This window comes from Chionomys nivalis, chromosome 14 (genome assembly GCF_950005125.1).
Source record: "Chionomys nivalis chromosome 14, mChiNiv1.1, whole genome shotgun sequence".
Classification (NCBI taxonomy): Eukaryota; Metazoa; Chordata; class Mammalia; order Rodentia; family Cricetidae; genus Chionomys; species Chionomys nivalis.
Window position 1 is genome coordinate 39,079,130 of NC_080099.1, and position 20,873 is coordinate 39,100,002.

Consider the following 20,873-nt stretch of genomic DNA (forward strand, 5'->3'; position numbering starts at 1 on the left):
TCAAACTACCTGAAGCTTACCTTAGGCGAGACCAAGAGCATCTCAGAGGCAGAGACTGAGTTTTACTCCAGCCCCAGCAGCTTGATTCGCTCCCCTCCCCTCCCCCTTAGCTTGCCACTTGCAATTGGTCATTGCCATGGCAACCAGCAGCTGCCAGGCCGGCTGCCTCTACCGCAGCAGGGGTGGGGCTGTGGGGGTGGGGGAGGAAAGGAGGAGCCTGAGGAGGTGTCTGCTGCAAGTTCCTGGCTGATTCTGAGCTCACACCATCCTCCAAGAGGGAGGAGGCTCAAGTGATGGTGCTGCTGCCGCTGTTGCCGCCTCTACTGCTGGTACTCTAGTGAAGCTGGAAAGGGTGGTTCCTGTCGCACCATTGCTAACCAGAGAGGGAGGGGAAAAAAATCCCAGCAGCCGCTGCTGATGTTGGCTTCAGAGGCTGCATCCGACTCGGTCACAAGGAAAATGGATTCAGTTTGCAGCTCTCCCTCCTTCCAGCATCTTCTCCTGGTCTCAGCATGGTGAGTAGGAGGCAATGGGGCTACCTTCTTCATCTAGCTGGTTTTTAAATGACTTGTGTAGGTATCTGTGGCCTAGACTTAAACAATGACTCGCGTCTCAGACTAGGAGGGGGGTTGGGGGTGTGGAAACAGAGATGAGGATGGAGAGAGAGCAAGGTTGCTGGGGAGAGAAGTGAGCGGCATCCTCTTGTGTTTTGGGGGAAAAATGATGTTTTGATTTTTTATCACAAACTGGCTCCGAATACCAACCGAAGCACGAGATTCCTTTCCTCTCAAGCTTAGCAACAAATTCAGGGGGTGGAAAGGCGCTAGCAAGAAGAGGATGTAGCTGAAAGCTACCGTTTCGTTTGCAGGTCTCACAAACAGGGTTGGGCCTTCCCTCAAAAACACATTTGGTGTCTCAACCTTATTGGCCTAATTATAAGGTGATTTTGCTTTTGCTAAGGCAGTCCCAGAATTAGGCATTCTGATGCACACTTTAACACATTCTTGTTGAAAAACCGTTTCTGGAATCCAGAGTTCCTTTTTCAGGATGTATATTTATGTATAGGTGAACATACATATCTACATACATAGACATCCTATGTGCACATGTTACTTTGCAGGTGTGTTGCATTTATGGAGTGTATTTATATGCATAGCATGCTTGATTTATGATCATTTTATGGTTTATTTATGCCTTTGCATTCTTGGAAGTAATTGCATGTTTTAGGATCTGTGCTTCTGGTTTGTATTATTATTCATAGACTTCATTTGGATTAATTTGGCATTTGTTCTTGTTATTGGCCCTTAGGTTCACCGTGGCCAATTAGGACAGATGCCTGCCGTTTGCTCTGTATTAGAGAACTAGATGCCAATTCACAGTCTGGCTATTTTTAATTGGGTTTGTGGGCCTATGTTGAGGGCCCCGAATTTACAATGATGGGAAAGGGAGGTGGCTTGGAGTGTTATTTAGCATATTGCATCTTCTCGAATAAATGTTGAAACAGACTGGTTTTCTTGGAATTCTGACCGACCCTTTTCAAATCTGTGTGGCGAGCCTCAAGCAGCACAGTTGGGCTGGCAGGTGAGCAGTATTTGCTTTATTTAATTGTGTTGATATTTGTTGCCCATTCCTTCAGTGCCCACCACCATTTTCTAGCTCTCTCTAACGTTCCGTCCTTGTATGGCTCCTGTAAGTGATTAAGTAGGGAAGCAGGATGGCTTTAAAATCCTAAGTGTCCTCAAGGACCCCAGGCTAGCCATTTCTGAATTAGCCTGCTCATACAATGAAGTGAACGACGGCGAGCAAAGCTTGGCAGGAGGCTGTGGCTCGTAGCTGGAATGGGGGCAATTGTAGCTTATAAATGCTTGCCGGTATCTGCTTGACCTTTCACTGTGCTAAGGCTTGAAGGCAGCTCAGGAGACATCGATGCCTGAGACTGGAACATACCAGGCTCCATTACCACCTAGGATAATGGATTTCATTGAACTAAAGCCAGAAAAATCCTTTCAGGTAAAAGTGTATTAGTAATATTACATGCATCAAATGTATCCTCCAACTGCCATTTAGACTGTATCTTATAATGCAAAATGATAGATTCTTTTCACTTTAATCTTTCATTTTGTTTGGCACACTTACCTCTAATTTATAATTTTATGTCATGGGGATTTTAGTTTTATTTTCTTGAGAATTATTTTACTTGGTTTATAGATAAGAATGACATTTAGTGATTCAATTTAATATGCTCATGTATCATGTGTATTTGTAAACTCTTGCTACCATGTGCCTAATTATAGGAACTATATAAAGTAGGTCAAGAAAGGAGGTACTGGGCTTGTATGTTATTGTGAAAAAAGCATAGCCCATTTTATACTGTATTATTAAAGATAAATTTTGACTTCCTAAAATAAAATTCCAAATGTCGACAGTAAACTATTAAAAGGTAAAACATGTTTCATAAATGAGAAGCAGGCATCCTGGCACTTTGGTTTATTTCTTTTCTACTGAATTTGAATGTGGTTTTATGGACCAAGTTGATACAGTTTGAAGAGACTCATATCATCGTAGGTCATGGCTTAGAAAACTCACTGTTGGTGGATTCAATAATAGAGCCAGAATCTGTCTCTGAAGAAGGACAAATAACTGGAACTATTTAATCCAGAAGAGGGGAAATTGAGACACGGCTATCAGTGGTTTCATATAAGCTTCTGCTTTTGTGAAGGACATTGACAATTGTTACATTTTGGAGTCTGGAATATGATCAGTGGGCTTCAGCTTCACAGAAAGAATTAAGATTAGATACACACAGCATAGTTCTTCACAGTCTGTGTGGATAGCCATGTGTGCCCTTCTGTCCTTAAGGATCCTAGTTTATGATCTAGATAAGCACTTCTCTGGGATGGACCATACATATGTATTCCTGAAAGCATGCCGAACTTACTCGAGTAAACCTAAACTGTACTTTGAAGAGTTTAGATTAGCTGTTTGGCATTGGATACTTGGACATTTGTGGTTGTAGACTCCATTTTGTAATAAGTTTCTAATAGTCAAATCTGGATATTTTAAAAGAAAGTGATTGATCATCTATCTGGAAACAGGGTGTAGGAATTCGCCTGTGTCTTTGCTTACCAGCAACTTCATAGAGAGTAATAATTGTGTTAAATTGACTCTCCATTGTATGGCTGATTTTGAAAGCTGTAGTATATCTCACTGGGGTTTAGATACAATAATTCAAGATTATCAAGTTGTTGTTAGAAAAAAATTATATGATCACTATGTATAATTTATTGTTTTAAGGTGTGTTTAAAGGGATGATGGAAAAGTTAACTACCTTTTGTTCAAACAATGTCTTGAAAAAATCACTCTTGATGAAATATTAGGTTAAATATTTTTATTTGTATGTAAGCCTTTATTAAAACTTGTTATAATTGAAACTCATATTTAATTTCCTGCTTTATGATGTGATGTTTCCAGTGTCTTCCAATGACCTCAGAACATTCTGTAATTTTGATTCCACAATGTGAATCTCCTTCTAGGAGGCTGAAAGCTTATATTTGGATAGTTAACTACTTTCTGTTTTCTTTAATTCATAAAAAGTTTAATGCTCTTTATTTTCTCACAATAAGAGCTAAAAGAAAATCAAATTTATCTTGGAAGTTTCAGTGTTAGCGTAGAAATAAACTAGATAATACTTGGTTTTCACTCAGAGAGATCAGTTACTCCTCCATTTACATATGCCTCTATGTTTCCATTAATTAAAATGTTTTTTTCAAACAGAGTGAAGTAATCAATTTGCTCACAACTATTTGTAGAGGTCTTATCTGATTAGGAGAGTTTGCATACACTAGCTACATAAAATTTCCTTGGAGGATATGCGATACACAAAAGCGAGGCAGTTAATGATGAAACAGTATAGTTACTATTCAAATTACCAATACACCTTATGTGAATATAATCTTTTGTCCTTCTCAAAGTCACTTTAATTTTAAATTCGAGCAGTTTATTGCATCAGGAAAAGTTCTGTTTGCTGTTTCTTTGATTGTTTTTAATAAGTGAAAATTGATTCAGAGAAGCTAAACTTGTCCAAGTTTGTGTTTAGAAAACAATCGAACAGGGGATACATCGCAAGTCTTATGAACCAGAATCTTTCATGTCAGAAAACTTAATAAATTAACATCAAGATTTGACTTCTAACATAGAACACACTAAGTCTGCACTGTGTGTTCCTTTATATTTGGATTTAGGTTTGAATATTACAGACACTCTCATTTGCTTTTGGACACTGATTTTTACAAATTGAATGCATATAAGAAATTTTCTAAAAAAACAAAAGATGTCACTAGTATATTTTGGAGAAAAATCTGAGATTCTTAATAATTCACAGAAGCACAGAGGCATTGACCAAGAAGAAGTCAGACTAGTAGGCGTTTATTTTATAACCAAGTGTTGTTTGGTTTCTAAAGACATAGAGATCGGGAAGTAACATTGTTTTCCTTGCACTTGGGACCAAATTAAGATTCTCATGGGTCCTGGATCTTAAGAAGAGTTGTGCCGTTTCTACCTACTTATTCTGAAGATTACAAAGTGATAATCTATAACAAAAATAAGTGATTCTAAGTTTGATAACTCTGACATTTCTTTAGACAACCACTTTTATACATTTAAAATATCAAATGTCAAAAATTTGCCTTAAAATATTCATATATATATGTATATATATATATTTTTGCATGAGATGGAGCCTTGCTACACAGTCAGTCAGTATTAACCTAGAACTTGCTATACAACCCAGGCTAGCTTTGAAATTGCTATCCTGAATGCAGGGGCGAATTCAGATAATGGGGAAGAGCAATGAAAAGAGGAGGCAAAGCTGGTTGCTTCCCAATTCTGCCATGAATATTTTGTTTCTGATGGTGGGTGAGTGCACAGGATACATTTGATACCGAAAGTGTAAAATTTAATGTAAATTTCCACAGCCTGTGCTCCAAAGACCTAATTTAATGGTGCAGCTGTTTATTGAGTTATATAGAGTTCAGGTCTCGTTAATTGTGGCATGTGGTATTTTTGTTTGCAAGATTTTTTTTTTTTAACAATAAAGTTTATATTTTTTTTAAAGTAAGAAATTGCTTTCATCCTGGTTCAGTAATCTGGGTTTTAGGATAATAGAAATCTGCCACGTGGCTGACTTTTCTGTTGTTACTATTGTTGTTGTTATTACTACTAATAACATGGCATGCATTTTATGTGACTGTTGGTAATTCAACTGTAGCCAAGCAGCAAATGGTGCTTCTTAAACTACCATTCCTCTCTGGGAAAAGTACTCTTCGGAATGAATTAGCTGTAATAAAGCTGAGACCATTGCAATGAAGATAATCTACTTAAGGCACGTTTTACTCATACAATTAATTGTGTCTTTTGGTGATGTTCACTTTAAAATTATATATTTTTATTGTGCAGGGCAAAAATACAGGAACTTATAAAAGGAAAATGAAAAAAAGCATCTGTAACCTTACTATTAAGAAATAATTGCTTTTAATATAGGTGAATATTCACTTTCCATTTTTTCCCTATTTACACATAGGCACACACTCAGACACACAATTTCACAAGTGACCCATTTTCTATACATTGATTATATTTCTTTTACTTTATATGTGGTGGTCATCTTTTCATGTCATTAAGTCTCTGTTAAATTTTTACTCTCTGTGCATTTTTTGATGCCCTGCCCCCCACTACTTAGGAGTCCTTATACTTTGCTTTTAAATACTTATTATGTAGTAGGTCCTGCTTGATTTACAGCAGCTGTGAGGCAAGCATTATTCTTGGAAATTCTAGTTCTATATCCTACCTGCCACTGGATCTTACAGTGGTGTTAAATTAACATTGGTCATCTGTTGTCTGCTGTTAATGAATGAATGCTAAGCCAAAGCCAGTGAAATAAATCCCTGCCAGAATCACTAGGAGATTCATGAAGTACAGGCATCAGCAACAATTAAAGAACAAAACGTAGAAGTCTCCTTCAGCACCACATCAATTTCTTCAGTGTGATAGTGCTATGTACTGTAGCTTTAGCTTCTGTGGCAGGTCCAATGTTTTATGGAAATAGGTTCAAATATATCAGTTGTCTTGGAGTTTCCAAAATAAACCAAGTTGCATATCCATCATTTGGTTTTCATTGTGTTAATTAAACATATATAAGCTTTTCAATAAGAGCTTGGTCATTTGACTCCCACTCTTAGCAAAAACTGAGTGGTTGCATCTCCCTACATTCAGAGTCTAGATGTCAATGGGCCTTTTACCTCCTACACTTCAAGTCCAAACTGTATGTAGAACTGTTTAGACTTTTCCTGGGTATACCCTGGGTTGGTCCCTGCATGCTGCTTCCTTTATAGTATAGAGAAATCGCTATGATGTTAGAAAAAGTTACTTTCCATCCATGAGAGTATAAGCTTTCTGAGAGCAAAGGATTAAAATATCGTATTCACTGATTAATAATGTAAATATCACTTATGTACTCCATAATGACTGGCTGATTGGCAGGCTAAGAAGCTGAGGGATCGGTGGGCTGACAGACTGGAGAGTGTCCTGAAAAGGCTTTGGCCTCTTATTTCAGAAGAAATTTCCACTGTGAAACCTTCAGAATCTCATCTTGTTAATGTGACCTGTAGTGCTTGGGACGTTGCCCAGTGGAAAGCATTTGTTTAGCATGTGACAGACCCAGTATTTAGTCTCCAGTATTCCAAATAAATAATCTGTAAAAACAGAATAGATTGTATTCACAGGAGTAATAGTTTATAGTAATAGTAATAGGTTGTTGTTATGATTTTTGAAGGAGAAAATCAAACTGTTAAATCTACAAATCAAATCATTTAGAAATCCACCATGAAAGATTATTCATTGTGTTCTGTGATGTAACAAGCACTGTGGACACTTCTGTGGTTCCTTTTATTTCTCTTTGAAACTGAATTTTAAGTTGAAGATGACAATATTCAGGCTATGCCTTTAAATTTGCTATAATTGATTAAAATGAGCCTGTAATTTGATTATTATTAGCATCTACTGGCGTGCTACACAGCCACATCTCTACTATTCTAGAAAGTCACTCAACTAAATTTAACAATTATAAACTATTCTTTCATATCTATATTCAAGGCAAGTCAAAATAGAAATGTATGTTGCAACATATATATATATATATATATATATATATATATATATATATATATATATATATATATAAAGGATTCTGCTTTCATGAAGATATTAAAGTGAAATATAATGAGGGTGACCTTGTGGAAGAGATGGCTGTAGTTGGTAGACATTGAAACAGACAATCCAGCTATTGGGACCACCAATCTATATTGATGGAAACTTGTCAGTACAGCAAAACTTAAGGAAAAAGAAAGGGCCTTTATTGCTTTTCAACATTTAAGGGTCATGGTGTTTCCTGTCATCTTTGTAATTCTGAATTGAATTATAGCTAAAATATAAACAAAAAAATCTAACGAAGCTTAGCTGACACTATCTGGTCAGAAAACAACTCATTGCTATTATTTTCAATAACAAAACTTTGCTGAGAGTATTATGTCTAAAAAAGTCTGTGAGCATGTGCTTACGGAAAAGAAGGTGATATTTTCATCCTGCCTTCTGCTTCAAACTGGAAATATTCCCCCTGGAAACTACTTCTCAGCATAACCGCATTATAAATGTAAACCCAACAAATGTTTCTAACCCACGATTCTTTTCTAGCCTTCCTGTGCAGAGTTTCATAGAGAGAAACACCTTTAAAAAAAAAAAATCTTATCCTGTCGTCATCACTGTTCCACTCTTGGCCATAAATTGTGTGCTAAGGTTAAAGGTAACTGATTTGAACATACTATTCAAGACAATAGAGTGTTTAGATTTTAATGATAGACCACTGATGGGAACATTTAAACTTTAAAAATGAGTGCAATTCTGTAAAATCTAGGCTATGAAAACATTCTACCAGTGAGTCCTTTCAAAACCAACAAATCAACAATTTTGTGAGTGACTGTGTGTGTGTGTGTGTGAGGGGGGGGTATTTGGGTCTTATATACATGAGACCAATGCCTACCCACTGAGCTGCATCCATTCTTGGCCTTTGACAATTGTGTTTTATAGAATGATAACAAGCAGGGAATTTATTAAAAGTCTGTGCAGGGAGCTCCCATGAGAAAGAACAACTTTTGGGTTTAGCTAGCCAGCACTGACAAGAAAGAGAGAGGATTTGGATATTTTAAAAATGCGTATGATAGACTCCAAACTACACTACTCATGGAGCTTCTAGATAATTCTACTTATGAAAAACATACACTCTGAAATTCTCAGTACTTTCCCATCATGTAGTGACTCACAAATCAAAAGCCAAAATAACACCCAACTCCACTGATTTCTGTGGAGTTCTGATATAAACTACTTAGCATAGTTTAAATGATAATTAATAGACCACTAACTGGATTTTGTATGTTCGAGGATACTTGGGTGTCTGCTCTATTCAAGAAGACTTTTAAATTTGACTTTCATTTGTTTGTTTGTTTGTTTTTCTTTTTTGCAGTGCTTGGTGTCAGGCAGAGGCTCTTTCATGTGTTAACTGATTTCCTACAACTGAACACTATCTTAAGCCCCAGTCTCCTCTTACTTTGAGAGAACTTCATTTAAGAAGATCACCCATAGCATTTAGAATTTACAGCTTTTTGACTCAGAGGATGAAACAATTAAAAAATAGAACCTAGATTTTAAACATGGAGTGGGCAAAGAAGTGCCCTCCCGGTTAATTTTCCATGGAGGAAATGGTTTGCTTCTTGCTGTCTTGTTACCTAGACTGTCTGCATTTTACATCTGTGGGTTGCAATGCTGCACTCAGAAATGAGGGAAAGGAGAGCATCAGCATGCAGCATAGGGTGTAGATCCTCTGTGACCTTCACGTTTTCATCCCGTTTAGCTTTGAAAGAGCTCATTGTCAAAGTCAGGTTAGGACCACACTTGCCTACATCACTGAGGACACATACATGGCTTCCTTTCTCTGGATGGTGGTGGATGCTTTTCTGCTTTTCTACTTATAGAGTAGGGAACCAAGCTTAGGTGATTTAGTCAAACACCCTAAAAGGTAGTAAGGAGGGAAGGTGTGTGTCTCCAATCAGTCACCAGTCTCCTGCCTCTTGCACCTTCCCTCCCATCTGGACATTTTGAAATGTTAGCTATCTTTTGTATAATCGTCTTGCTTCGGAACATCAATCTTGGACTATATAGCCAGTGGTAATCTAAGCGGAATTGATCCATCCTTGGTTCACCTGATGCCATTGCAAACCACATCCTTAATGTGCTTAGACATCATGTGACTATAGAAAGGACATTTTGATGTCAATGGTGAGAGCAGAGTGTGCATTGTTGAGGAGATGGGCTTCTCCCAAGATGACCCCTCCCCAGCTCTCTCTGAAACTTGTTTCAGACTCAGTATTGACTCAACTTCTCTTTCTGGAAGAAGAAGGAGATCCACAGTTTGGAAAACTCTGGATAATTCAAGTAAATGAATTCACTCCAATAACAAGTGAGAGTAGCTAAGGCCCTCTTACTAACAAATATAGCTGGCATGTTCTAAATATAATAAATACTAACAGGAAAATTACTTCTTTCCCATAAGTTATTTAAATTGGGAGGAAAGAAGTTAAATTTGTTGAGCACTTGCTTCATTTTGATTCTGTGTAGAATGTTTTCATTTCTTGTTTTTTGTTTTTTGTTTTTTTTTTACTTGCTTGTCAGTGTATACTAATCAGATTAATGGGTCTACAGGGCAAATTAATTTTGACCTACAACAATAAAAATTCAGGTAACTTATCTAGATACTATGCTGTAAAAAATGAAAATGCTTAGTGATATTTAGGAAAAATTGTAAAATGTAACTTTTAATCTTAAAATCCAATTTAAAAAATCAAAACATAGAATTTAATCCCAATTTTGTAAAGAAGAAATCTCATACACACACACACAGACAAACACACACATACACAGAGACACACAGACATATATACACAGACACACACACACATTAAAAGCAAAATAATTTAAATAAAAATGTTAACAGAAATTAATTGATGGGGTTAAGGTAATAATTTTTTTCATGTGTGTTTTCTGTGATTTTTAAATATTATGAAGGAAAAATTTTATCACTTAAGTGAATAAAGTTTATAAAAACACTTGACTGTATAGAGCAACTTTGCAGGAATTATGGAAGATGGAAGTTTTATTCCTAGATAACAGGTTTTTAATCTGGTCCCCAGAGAAAGCCACAATGTTTCTGGCAAGCAACAGAAAGCAGAGGGCAAGTTCCAGACTCTCCATGGTGTTACTTACTCATAGGATATCATCCTATAGTTTTGAGGAAAATGATCCTGTCTCCAACATAGTTTTAATCTCAGTGATATAATTTATTTGATAGTCTGTGTGGCAAAACATTTAACTTCTTGAAAATTGAAGTTCTTACTTTTGTTTGGCTTTCAATCTACTTTTTATTAGTATCAGTGTCATGATTTTTGTTGATAGCAGTTAGGAGAACTGCTGGATATAAAATTCCATTGCAGCCAGGTGGTGGAGGCGCACGCCTTTAATCCCAGTACTCAGTAGGCAGAGGCAGGCGGAGCTCTGTGAGCCTGATCTACAAAGCAAGTTGCAGGACAGTCAGAGCTAAACAGTAAAACCCTGTCTTGATAAACAAAAGCAAACAAACAAAAATCCCAGTGTAATCCAGTAAGACTCAGTTAAAATCCAATTTTATGTTTTTTATGTGTTTAGTCATTATGTGCTGTGCTCCACTGTGTGTGTGTGTGTGTGTGTGTCTGTGTCTGTGTGTGTGTGTGTGTGCATTTAAATCCTTTGGCCATTTAACATGTTTTTAAACTGGGGAAACTAGAAGTGGACTGCTGGCACAGAGTGGGGAAACATTTTGGAAGTAGAGTACAGATGAAATGGAAATAAGAGATGGGTACATTGGGGGGCAGAAGACTCAGACACAGTAGAATGATAAAGACTAGGAAACAAAGAGTCAAGGAAAGGGTCAGCCAAAATGAAGTGTGCATGAAGAGGTTACTTGGAAGCCTGCAATCTTGCAATCTGAAAAAAATATATAAGAGAATTTGGTAGGGCAGAAAGTGACCTGAAAGAACAGGGAGAAAATACTGGTTGAGTGGGTATGGAAAGAGAGGGAGGAGTGAAGGAAGGGGTAAGGGATGGGTAATCAAAACTAAGAATGTAGGAAGAAGCCGTTTAAGGCTCTACTGGTTTGTAAGCTAATTGCAAAAGTATATATGTGTTTGAACAGAAGTATCCCACATTAGTGAACCATGCTGCTCTCAGAAGACACAAGTAATGAAATCTTATGTAACATGAAAATCTCAGTAACAGTCATGGGTTACCTCCTTATGAGTCATTGGTCAGGGAGGCCCTAGTGGCATCCAAGAGAATTTAGGTCATTGTCATTGCTCTAGGTTGTGCCCCACATTTAGATGGTAAGACCATGTAGCCAAAGAGACCATATGTTTTATTTGCAAGATACAGAGAAATCAACATTTAACTGACCAGGAAATCATTCTTTTTGTTTAGAATTTATAGTGCTGGATGGTACTATGCAGGTTGAAGGAAGCAAAAAGACAACAGTGATCTTATCCAGAGCTGGATCCCACATGCTATAATAACCACCTGCCTGGCAAGATGTACCCACTGCTACAATTGTGGCAAGACTATATGGGGTTAACCCACCACTTTTTAATTGGATTTAAGGTTTCTTCCATAGGAGGGAGTTCATGCCTGTTATTGTAAGTATTGTCAAAAACCATGGGTAGGTAAGCCATATGCCCCAAGAGAGAGCCTATTGATATTGTTTTTCTAGATGATCATGTTTTCAAGCTGCCTTCTCAATATTTGTGTTTATATGCTAGGATTTGTGCTGTTCCCAATTTTGGTAAGAGAAGCTTGCAGATAGATAGTTAATGCTGAGATACACTACTGTTTAAATCACTATGAAGAAGTGATTATGAGTTCTCAGCCCTAGATGGGGCATCTGTACCAACCCATCACCACACAGCTCAGGAAACACGCATAAGTCAGGGCAGAAAGACGCAGGAGTACTGTGACATCATCAGCATATTTTACTCTACAATCGTCTAGTAAACCTGCTCAGTTATGAACAAGAGACATGTTTGAACATTTTCAACTAACAGCATTTTAAAATATTCTTTCAACTGAGTTCAAATGGGTCTTCTCTAGATCTCTGTTCCTGATTTATAACACATACAGAAATTGAATCTAAAAATGATCCTAGCACCCAGCACTGTGTTCTAAGTTAGGTGTACTTGTGGAGGAGTAAGAAGTGAATGGGATGATTCAGATTCCAGCATCAAAGTACAACAAGCAGAAAGCACTTAGGGACCAAAATTAAGAGGCCTGACTGCCTGGCACATCAGCAAATCGGTGAGGGAGAATGAAAACATGCACAAGGTCACGTGATGAGGAGCAACCATCAAGGCCTGTTAGTAAAGGCAAGATGAATTTGTGAAGATTCTGTTTACTGTACTAAATGGAGAGAGGGGTTGTAAACTCTCCTGCCTCCACATTAAAACAGGATGGTACAGCTACCCAGAATCAAGTCACAAACGTCCGTTACTCAGGAAACAATGCAGAACGTAGCATTTAAAATAAAGCAGACAGAAGGACAGCACACAGACAGAGCTCTTGGCAGCATCGTAACTTGCCATGTTCTGAATCTCAGCATATGTGAATCCCCATCATACGCTGTGTTGGGAAACAGGCTGCAGGATGAAGATGTGAGAGCTTGACCGTCACACCCTACAGGGAAAACTATGACTGACTCTCTAAAGCTATCTCCCCCTTTGAACCCTGACTTGCATATAAATCTGGTGCGAACACTTGAACAGTAAATATCAGAAAGCACATTAAATACATCGATTCCGGTCACAGTCAAGGGACTCTTTCATCATTATTCGTTTTCTTCATTGAACACAGAAGGCGTAACCCAGAAAGTGAGGGAAAATGGAAACCCAGAGGGAGAAAGGTCACTGAGTATTTAATAAGAGTATTGATCCTGACTATTGCTCTATCTTACTGTTTTTTCTTCTTTGGGTTGTGATTGTCAGCTCCCCAATCTCAGTTTTACATACCATGTACCTCTCGTTCTGTCTGCCTCCAAATATCCAAGAAGTGGAAGCCTGTAAAACCGATTTAAATTTCTTAATCTCCTTACTTCTGCTTAAACTACAAAGAAAATGTAGGGTTAGCGTATCTACATGAATCTTCTAACTGTTGAAGGCTATATTTATAACTTTGTAACTGTCCAGCACAATTTCTGGCTGTCCTTTGTCTTAAATGGATTATTCTCATGATAATCAAGTAGTACTAGATTTTTATCTTTGTGTGTGTGCACATGTGTGCATGTGTGATAGAGGGAGGAGGGAAATGAGGGAGAAAGAGAGAAAGAGTAGGGAAGAGGGACAAATGGAGCAACTGGAGAGAGAGAAGAGAGAGAAGGAAGCAGAAACAGACAAAGAAACAGAAGGGGCAGAAAGAGCGGATACTGTCATTCAGTTGAGCAAACAAGATGTTATACACTCAAAAATGCAGATTCTGGGCCAATTAGGCAATGCAATGCTGTAAAGGAACCAAACTCATTTCTCTCCTTTAATACAGATACCACATCCTCACACAAGGTAAATGACATGTTGTCAGGAACATAGAGGTTTTACCAAGCTTACTTAAGAGACCACGTTTTAGGGATTCTTTCCACTCAACCTTGTGTGCCTGTCATAAGTGCAGCCCCAAAGAAAAGTGCATGCCCTGCCCTGCAGAATATCTGTGCTTGCATGTTCAAAGAGTCACTGCTTAGCTTTCCCTTTTTAGAGGCCAGGTGGGAAGCCAGCTTAGCCATATGTGTGATATTTTAATCAAAGTATGAGCATCGCTCTGCCTGCCTGCATGAAAACATTAAAGGATATATTTATCCCTTCCTTCTCTCACTTCTCTGGACATGCATTAAGGTCATATTCAGAAATAGAGTGACTCTTAGAATCAGAGCCCCTTGACATGACAGGGATGCTGTCCCTGTGGCTGTGGCTGAGGTACCCAGTTCTGTTTAACTGACATTTTCTAGCTGGTGCAATATGACAGAGCAAGGACACCACGGGGATTCCTTGGTCCTGGGACAGTAGCAGGGCGACATGAACGGGCAGTCTATCCAGTCTGGTCTTTGTTTTGCTTTGTTAATTGTGGAAAGACAGAAATAAAAGATACTACTTCCTTTTTCTTTTTCTTTTTTAAACATTTCATTCTGAAAGCAAAGAAAAGATTTTCAAATGTGCATGAAGGATCTCCTAATTTGTTGCTTTCAAACATATAGGCAGATTGGCTAGGGGCCTGAAAACAAATCTCTGAGTCTTCTATAATAATTTGCCCTATTATTTTCCCATTTTTTCCTCCAGTGACTGTGATTATTTGTGGGGCCAACTCACTCCCCCATTAGCCTACAGTCTCCTTGAAGGAACTGAGATGGGAGGGTGCAAAAGAAAAGGAGGGGAAACTGAGGTTCAGAGGAACTGATGAGAGGCTCAAAATGGTTCAAAAGACACATCCATTTACCCCCCCCCCCCATTTTTAATATGCAGCTGGACACCCTGTGGTGCTTGTGCCAGCATCCCCGAGAGGTGTGAGCTGTGAGTGTCCTAAAGACATCACAATGGCAGTGTTGATGACTGGTAGAAGTGCTCAGAATGCCTCGAGTACAAACGTAGATTGGAAAACACTTAAAATGCACTTGTCTGTGCAAGGAGAAGAAATACTCTCAGAAAAGAAAAGAAAAAGAAATTCAGGTGGCAGAGATATAGTTGAATTTCATTTTTTGAGGTTATTTTTCCTTTTGATCTGTACTTCTTAAATTGTTCCTAGTATACATATATTACACAGTTAGTAAAGAAAGGAACAGGGCAGAAGGGATCTTTGAAGATGGCTTTAACCAAGCATTCTAGAAAGGACTGCGTGGATCCTGAGAGTGGGTGATAAATGTCATGTTTTTACCACCAACATTAAGTTGAATGGTATTTTGTTATTTCTGTTTTTTCAGCCTTTTAAAATTAGGTGTGAATTAAAATGATGATCATTCATAAATATACTAGCCACATGAGGCCCAGCAGCAGCGCTGCCCTCTCAGAATTAAAGGTGTGAAAATTCTGAAAGAAAAGCCACAGAGTGAGACCAAGGGGACCACAGAGATTATGTCATCGAAATCAGTAGAAAAGAGCAAACTTTCTTGATGCTGTCCCTATGAATCATCATTCAGATTAATGTTGGGGTCATTTTTTTATTAGAAGGTGACTAATTCATTTATGTTCATATCTGTTCTTAATTTTTAAAATGAATTCTGATAAACCCTTATTGTCATCTCTTAGCTCTTATTCACATTGCAGTCCTTAGTCACGCAAGTTATTTTCTGATGCTTCTATTGTGGGCATAAATTGCTTTTCCAACAAAGGCCTATTTGAAACGCTACTTAAAATGTGTCTGCATATGCAGAGAGAAGAGGAGGTGAATAATTTCACTTCTTTTGTATCATTCACTATCAGGACCATTTTTGTAAATTAGCTCCGTCGTCCTGCCCTCACCCTGCCCATTTTTAACTTCTCACCTCCACCACCTTCTTCTGAGTCACTTGTCCCAGATGCCTGGTATCTGTGACCACACAATTAGATGCGTGTCTCCCTGGCAGAGCAGGCCAGCCTGCTCAGATTCCTGTGATCTTTGTCTCATGCCCTGATGTCCAGCACACCATTGCTCTTTTCATCTGTACTGAAAGGCCATTGAAGAATTGACATTTCTCTTCCTGTTTCCCAAAGTGGATGGAAACCCATCCGAGGCATGGACCCTGTGTTCCACATATCCTGTTATGTGTTTTCTGTTTCTCATTCAAGGTGACTGAAGCTCAGAGGGGCTTGATACATGCCTTATACCACAGAACTGGTTATAACCAGACATTTATGTCTCATTTTCATCCTCCTGTGATATCTGGTGGCTCAGAAACAATTTTTATCTAATTTTCTTCACTTCTGTGCTCTTGTGTTGTTGCATATAACTGTGGTGACAGCTCAATGGTATTAAATATTAAGTCCAAGCACTTCTTGCTCTTGAATATCCTTCATTGTTTAGACTAAGTGTTCCTCCTTCTCTTGATACCTTTCCTGTGAAATTTTCCCACTCATCTAACAGTCCAATGCACTAGTCTTGCTCTGCTAAGTTCTCTCCATTTTTTAAGAAAGGACTTACTTTTTCTATATTTCAATTGGAGACTCCCATCTAATTTGAAATTAAAATATTCACCCAGTTTTGGAAACAAAGCACAAAGGTAGTGGTGGAACAAGCAACTATGCTGTATTTAATTCCCTACAGTGTCTATCTCTAGAATACAAAGTAACCTAATGTTAGCAGGAGACATCACAAGGGACTGGTTTGGGGAGGAGATGCTGAGTAAGAAAGAGACCTCACTCACCGGTGTTAGCTTAGAAGAAAAAACCCTACTAGCCTCCCCAGATTAACCTTCATGTCCCTTCCAATCTGTGGTGCTGCCTTATTTCTGCTTGTCAGTAGAATGAACTGGATTTTTGTTGTGGGATTTCCCTCTGTATGTTATAAATATGTTTTATTACCATTAATAAAGAAGCTGTTTTGGTCAATGGTTTAGTAGGATAAAAACAGGTGGGAAATTTGAACAGAGCAAGAGAGAGAGAGAGAGAGAGAGAGAGAGAGAGAGAGAGAGAGAGAGAGAAGGCAGAGTCAAAGAGACACCATGTAACTGCCAAAGAAAACAGACCAGGATCCTTTTCAGTAAGCCACAGCCTTGTGGCAATACACAAATTAATAGAAATGAGTTAATTTAAGGATGTAAGAGCTAGCTAAAAATATGACTGAGTCATTGGCTGAATAATGTAATTAATGTAGATTTTGTGTGATTATTTGGGTCTGGGTGGCTGGGAAATGAATGAGCAGTCTCCATCTACAAAATGGCACCCACATGGGGCTAACCCACATGGCCATTCACACACTTTGAGTCCAGGTGCTTATTGCCAGCTCAGGGTTAGGAAAAAGGTAGCTGAGAGCATTCATGCTGCTCAACACCTCTGCTGGGGCAAGCAGTTGGATCAGTTCTGCTAGGTGTGCACAGGCAGGAATGTATGGCATATTCCTGCTGACATACATGGAGACATTTCCAGGTTGTACAGCATGCCGCATGACAGATTTAGCTTTTACTCAGACAAAAAGGGTTTATGTGCTGCACGGTGCTGCCCAGAATTGAGGTATGAGTACTGATCCCACCCAACAGTCCCAGAGCTGGCAATAAATTTACCTCCATCATATTGAAAGGTCAAGAGAGATGGAGCCAGCATCCAGGGCTGCTGAAACCATACTGCTTACCATTTTAAAATTCTGCTTGTCAAAAAAGTATTTCAGATACACAATAGGACAGCTTTATACATAAAAATCTCTGAATGAGACATAGTGTGTTTACAAAATGTACAGAAAAGGATTTCAGATACACTGTAGGACAGATTCAAACATAAAAGACCTCTAAATGAGACACAGCGTGTTTTAAAAATGTACATAGGCTTTGGAGAGAGAAGAAAAATAGTATAAATAAAATAGTATTTAAAGAGACAATAAAAGTAATATAAAAATACAGTCATAGATTAAATAAGTAAAAAAAAATAAGCCAAGCAAAGATAAAAAATACACAAAGTCAAAATTATGTGACTTATTGTGTTTTCTTTCAATTTTTGACTGCAGAGAGACTATTTGTTTCTGGGGGCTGCTAAGCTAAATCAACACATTTTAAAAAAAAGGTATCTTGACTTCAAAATTTAAATGTAAGGATATGTTACTTTGGAAAAGAGGTTCTGCTTTTTTTTCAACAGAAGATGAGAACCTGTGGATTCCTTCCAGGCTAATGTGGTTTGATGGAACAAATCCCCCAAAAGTCCTAAAAATACTTTACCCAACAAGCAATAGGAAGCAGTTTTTAAAAAGCTACACCCAATTTCCCAAAAAATGATTGTTTATAAATGTTTATTTTCATGTAAAGGGGGATATGATATACAGAGATGAATACTTTACATTGGTACGGACTTTGGAATATTGATACAAATTTAAGGTCGATTTATTACACTGTTTGTATGTATATTTCTACTCTTGTTTAAGGTATTATGTTTGTGCAACTCATTTAAAAATATAATGTATAGTTAAAATACAGATTAATAGTCTTCTATAATAATCAAACCTTTAATTATGTTAGGTTTTCTAGATACATAGAGATATATTTCAGTTAAATAATCTTCAGTACTTCAAAGACCTACAGAAATGGCATTTAAAATGTTTTCAAAACTTAGACTTTTCTCAACAGTAAGGCATTCTGCTTCTGGCAGCACCAGTTACCTCAGAAAGGTTGATGGATATTGAAGAAACTCGTTATAAGATTTGCCTTCAATGTGACAAGGCTGGTCATTTGGGCAAGAAACTGAGCTTGCTTGGACTTCTTGATGGTATGCTACATAAATTGGACATTCAGGAACCACAAAAAAGTGACTGCTAAACATTCCAAAAGACAGGATTGTCCTTCAGGGTTCCTGCTTCACAGAAGAAACTGCCAGACATTTTACAAGGTACAAAGGAAAGTGACTGACAAACTGCCAAGATAGGTACAACAGGCTTTCAAATTTCCTGCTACATTAAAAAGTCTGCCAGATACTATGGGCCTGTAGGCTAAGGATATATACTCCAACGTTACTAAAAAACTTTGGGTAACTGTTCAAGAAGCAAGATGTTTCTCTCAATTCCGAAGTTTTGAAAGTTGCTTACAATGTATTTCTGTTTACTTAGGTAACAATTATATCCTTGTGAGGTCTTTAAAGAATTAAAGACAGATAGTTATAGGTTTCCTTAGTTATGATAAAAGATAAATTAGATGTAAAACTTTAGACACAAAGGTAAAATAAATGCTAATATATTTTCTTTAACTGTGTCAGACACAAATAGACTAAATATTGTAACTGTAATTCTTGCTTAAACCTGTTTTGTTATATGTAATAACTATGTTTTACTATGTTAAAGTTAAAACCTTTTTATTTAGACAGAAAATGGGAGATGACATAGGATTTGTTTGTAATAAATATGTTTTATTGCCATTGGTTAATAAAAACATCGTTTTGGCCAATGACTTTGCAGAATAGAATCAGGCAGGTAATCTGAATAGAGAGAGAGAGTAGGTGGAATCAAAGAGATACCATGTAGTTGTTGAAGGAGAAGGACAAGGAACCTTTCCAATAAGCCACAGCTTCATGGCAATACACAGATTAATAGAAATGGATTAATTCAAGATGTAAGAGCTAGCTAAAATTATGCCCGAGTCATTGGTTGAACAGTGTTGTAATTGATATAGTTTCTGTGCAATTATTTGGGTCCAGGCAGCTAGGAAATGAATTAGCAGTCTCTGTCTGCAGATTTTATTTTCAGATGGCGCTGACTGAATTTCAGATCATGCAGTGATAGAATGTGATCAAATTATAGAGAATAACTCAGAGTGCAGATAGTGAAGATGTGCAGGAAGGAGAGCATTACCTAAGCTATTCACCCCATGCCTTCTTCTCAGAACTCCTGTTTGCTGTGTGGATTCACATGGAACTCAGGAGCAAACAAACCAGCTGCTATAGCCAGAGGCCAGAAATACCCTCTTGACATGGGCAGCTAAAAAGTAATGGTCACATTACTGAGAAGGAATTTCAGCTTAGAGAGTTTCTCTTTGTCTCTCTGTCTCAGTCTCTTTCTGTGTCTGTCTGTCTGTCTGTCTGTCTCTCTACACACACACACACACACACCATTCCTTGAAAAATGTCTGTGTCTCCATTCTCACATGCTATATATGTATATTGGGACTAGTTGTGGACATGAACTTCGTTGTTTTCAGAAGGCTTACAGTGACATATTTCTTTGGCCTAGGAATTACCCTGTTATGACTGCACTCCAAGAAAATAATTGAGTGAAAATCATTTTATGATTATCATCTGTATGATCTATATGATCAGAAGACTGGAAAGATATGGAAGCTCTCATGCCCAGTGTGACTCTGTTAGGAGACGGAGTCCTACGAGAAATAATTTAGCCTAACTGGGGGCATAAAATACTCATCTAATACGACAGGTGTCATTTCAAGAAGGGGCCCCAGGGATGAGCACACATGTAGAAAGGCCCCCATGGGAACTCAGTAAGAAGGATGACATCTGAAAGTCAAGGTGAAGATCACAGGAGAAACCTGCAGCCATATTCATCTTACATTAGATTTGTTATATTAGTGTCTGTATATGAACACACAATCCAATCATAGGAAGAAATAGCAAAGATTACAATGCAATCCCATGATGGAATTATGGGATGCAAGGATATATATTAGTCAAAGTTTGCTACATTACAAAAGGAGATGTGTAATGTACATCTTACATGATAGAGGCACTGTAGTCAGACAGTGGCACCAGCACACTGGAGAGACAGAACTGGTTCAAAATGCAGATAGTGAAATGTCTTTGCCATCCAAGTCCAGTGCCCAAAGTGTAGAGGTGTCTTGCTTTTGACTCCCCATGGAAGAGTTGAGGGAAAAGCCAGAAGGAGCAGCAATAGAACAGCTAGTGTTTCTGAACAGAGACTGCCGCCTGTCCCCATGCTGTGGTCACTCCACTCCTCATCCTGGCACTCTGCCCGTGTGAGAGCCCCGCACTCCCTCTAGCCCCACATGTCAGTCCTCTCTGGAAACACCTCCAAAT

The 20,873-nt window shown here is 38.1% G+C and overlaps 1 protein-coding gene across 3 annotated transcripts in view; it reads left to right on the forward strand.

Moving 5' to 3' along the window:
• The first annotated feature begins 250 nt into the window (after window positions 1-250).
• Window positions 251-20,873, forward strand: part of Jakmip2 (janus kinase and microtubule interacting protein 2) — a 150,169-nt gene continuing 129,546 nt past the window's right edge. For 2 of the 3 annotated variants that reach the window (XM_057788523.1, XM_057788525.1), the window contains exon 1: window positions 251-515. The gene's annotated coding sequence lies outside the window, so the exon portion shown is untranslated. Of the gene's footprint in view, window positions 516-11,613; window positions 11,826-20,873 lie in introns of all 3 variants that reach the window. The other variant, XM_057788524.1, reaches the window with a different exon arrangement.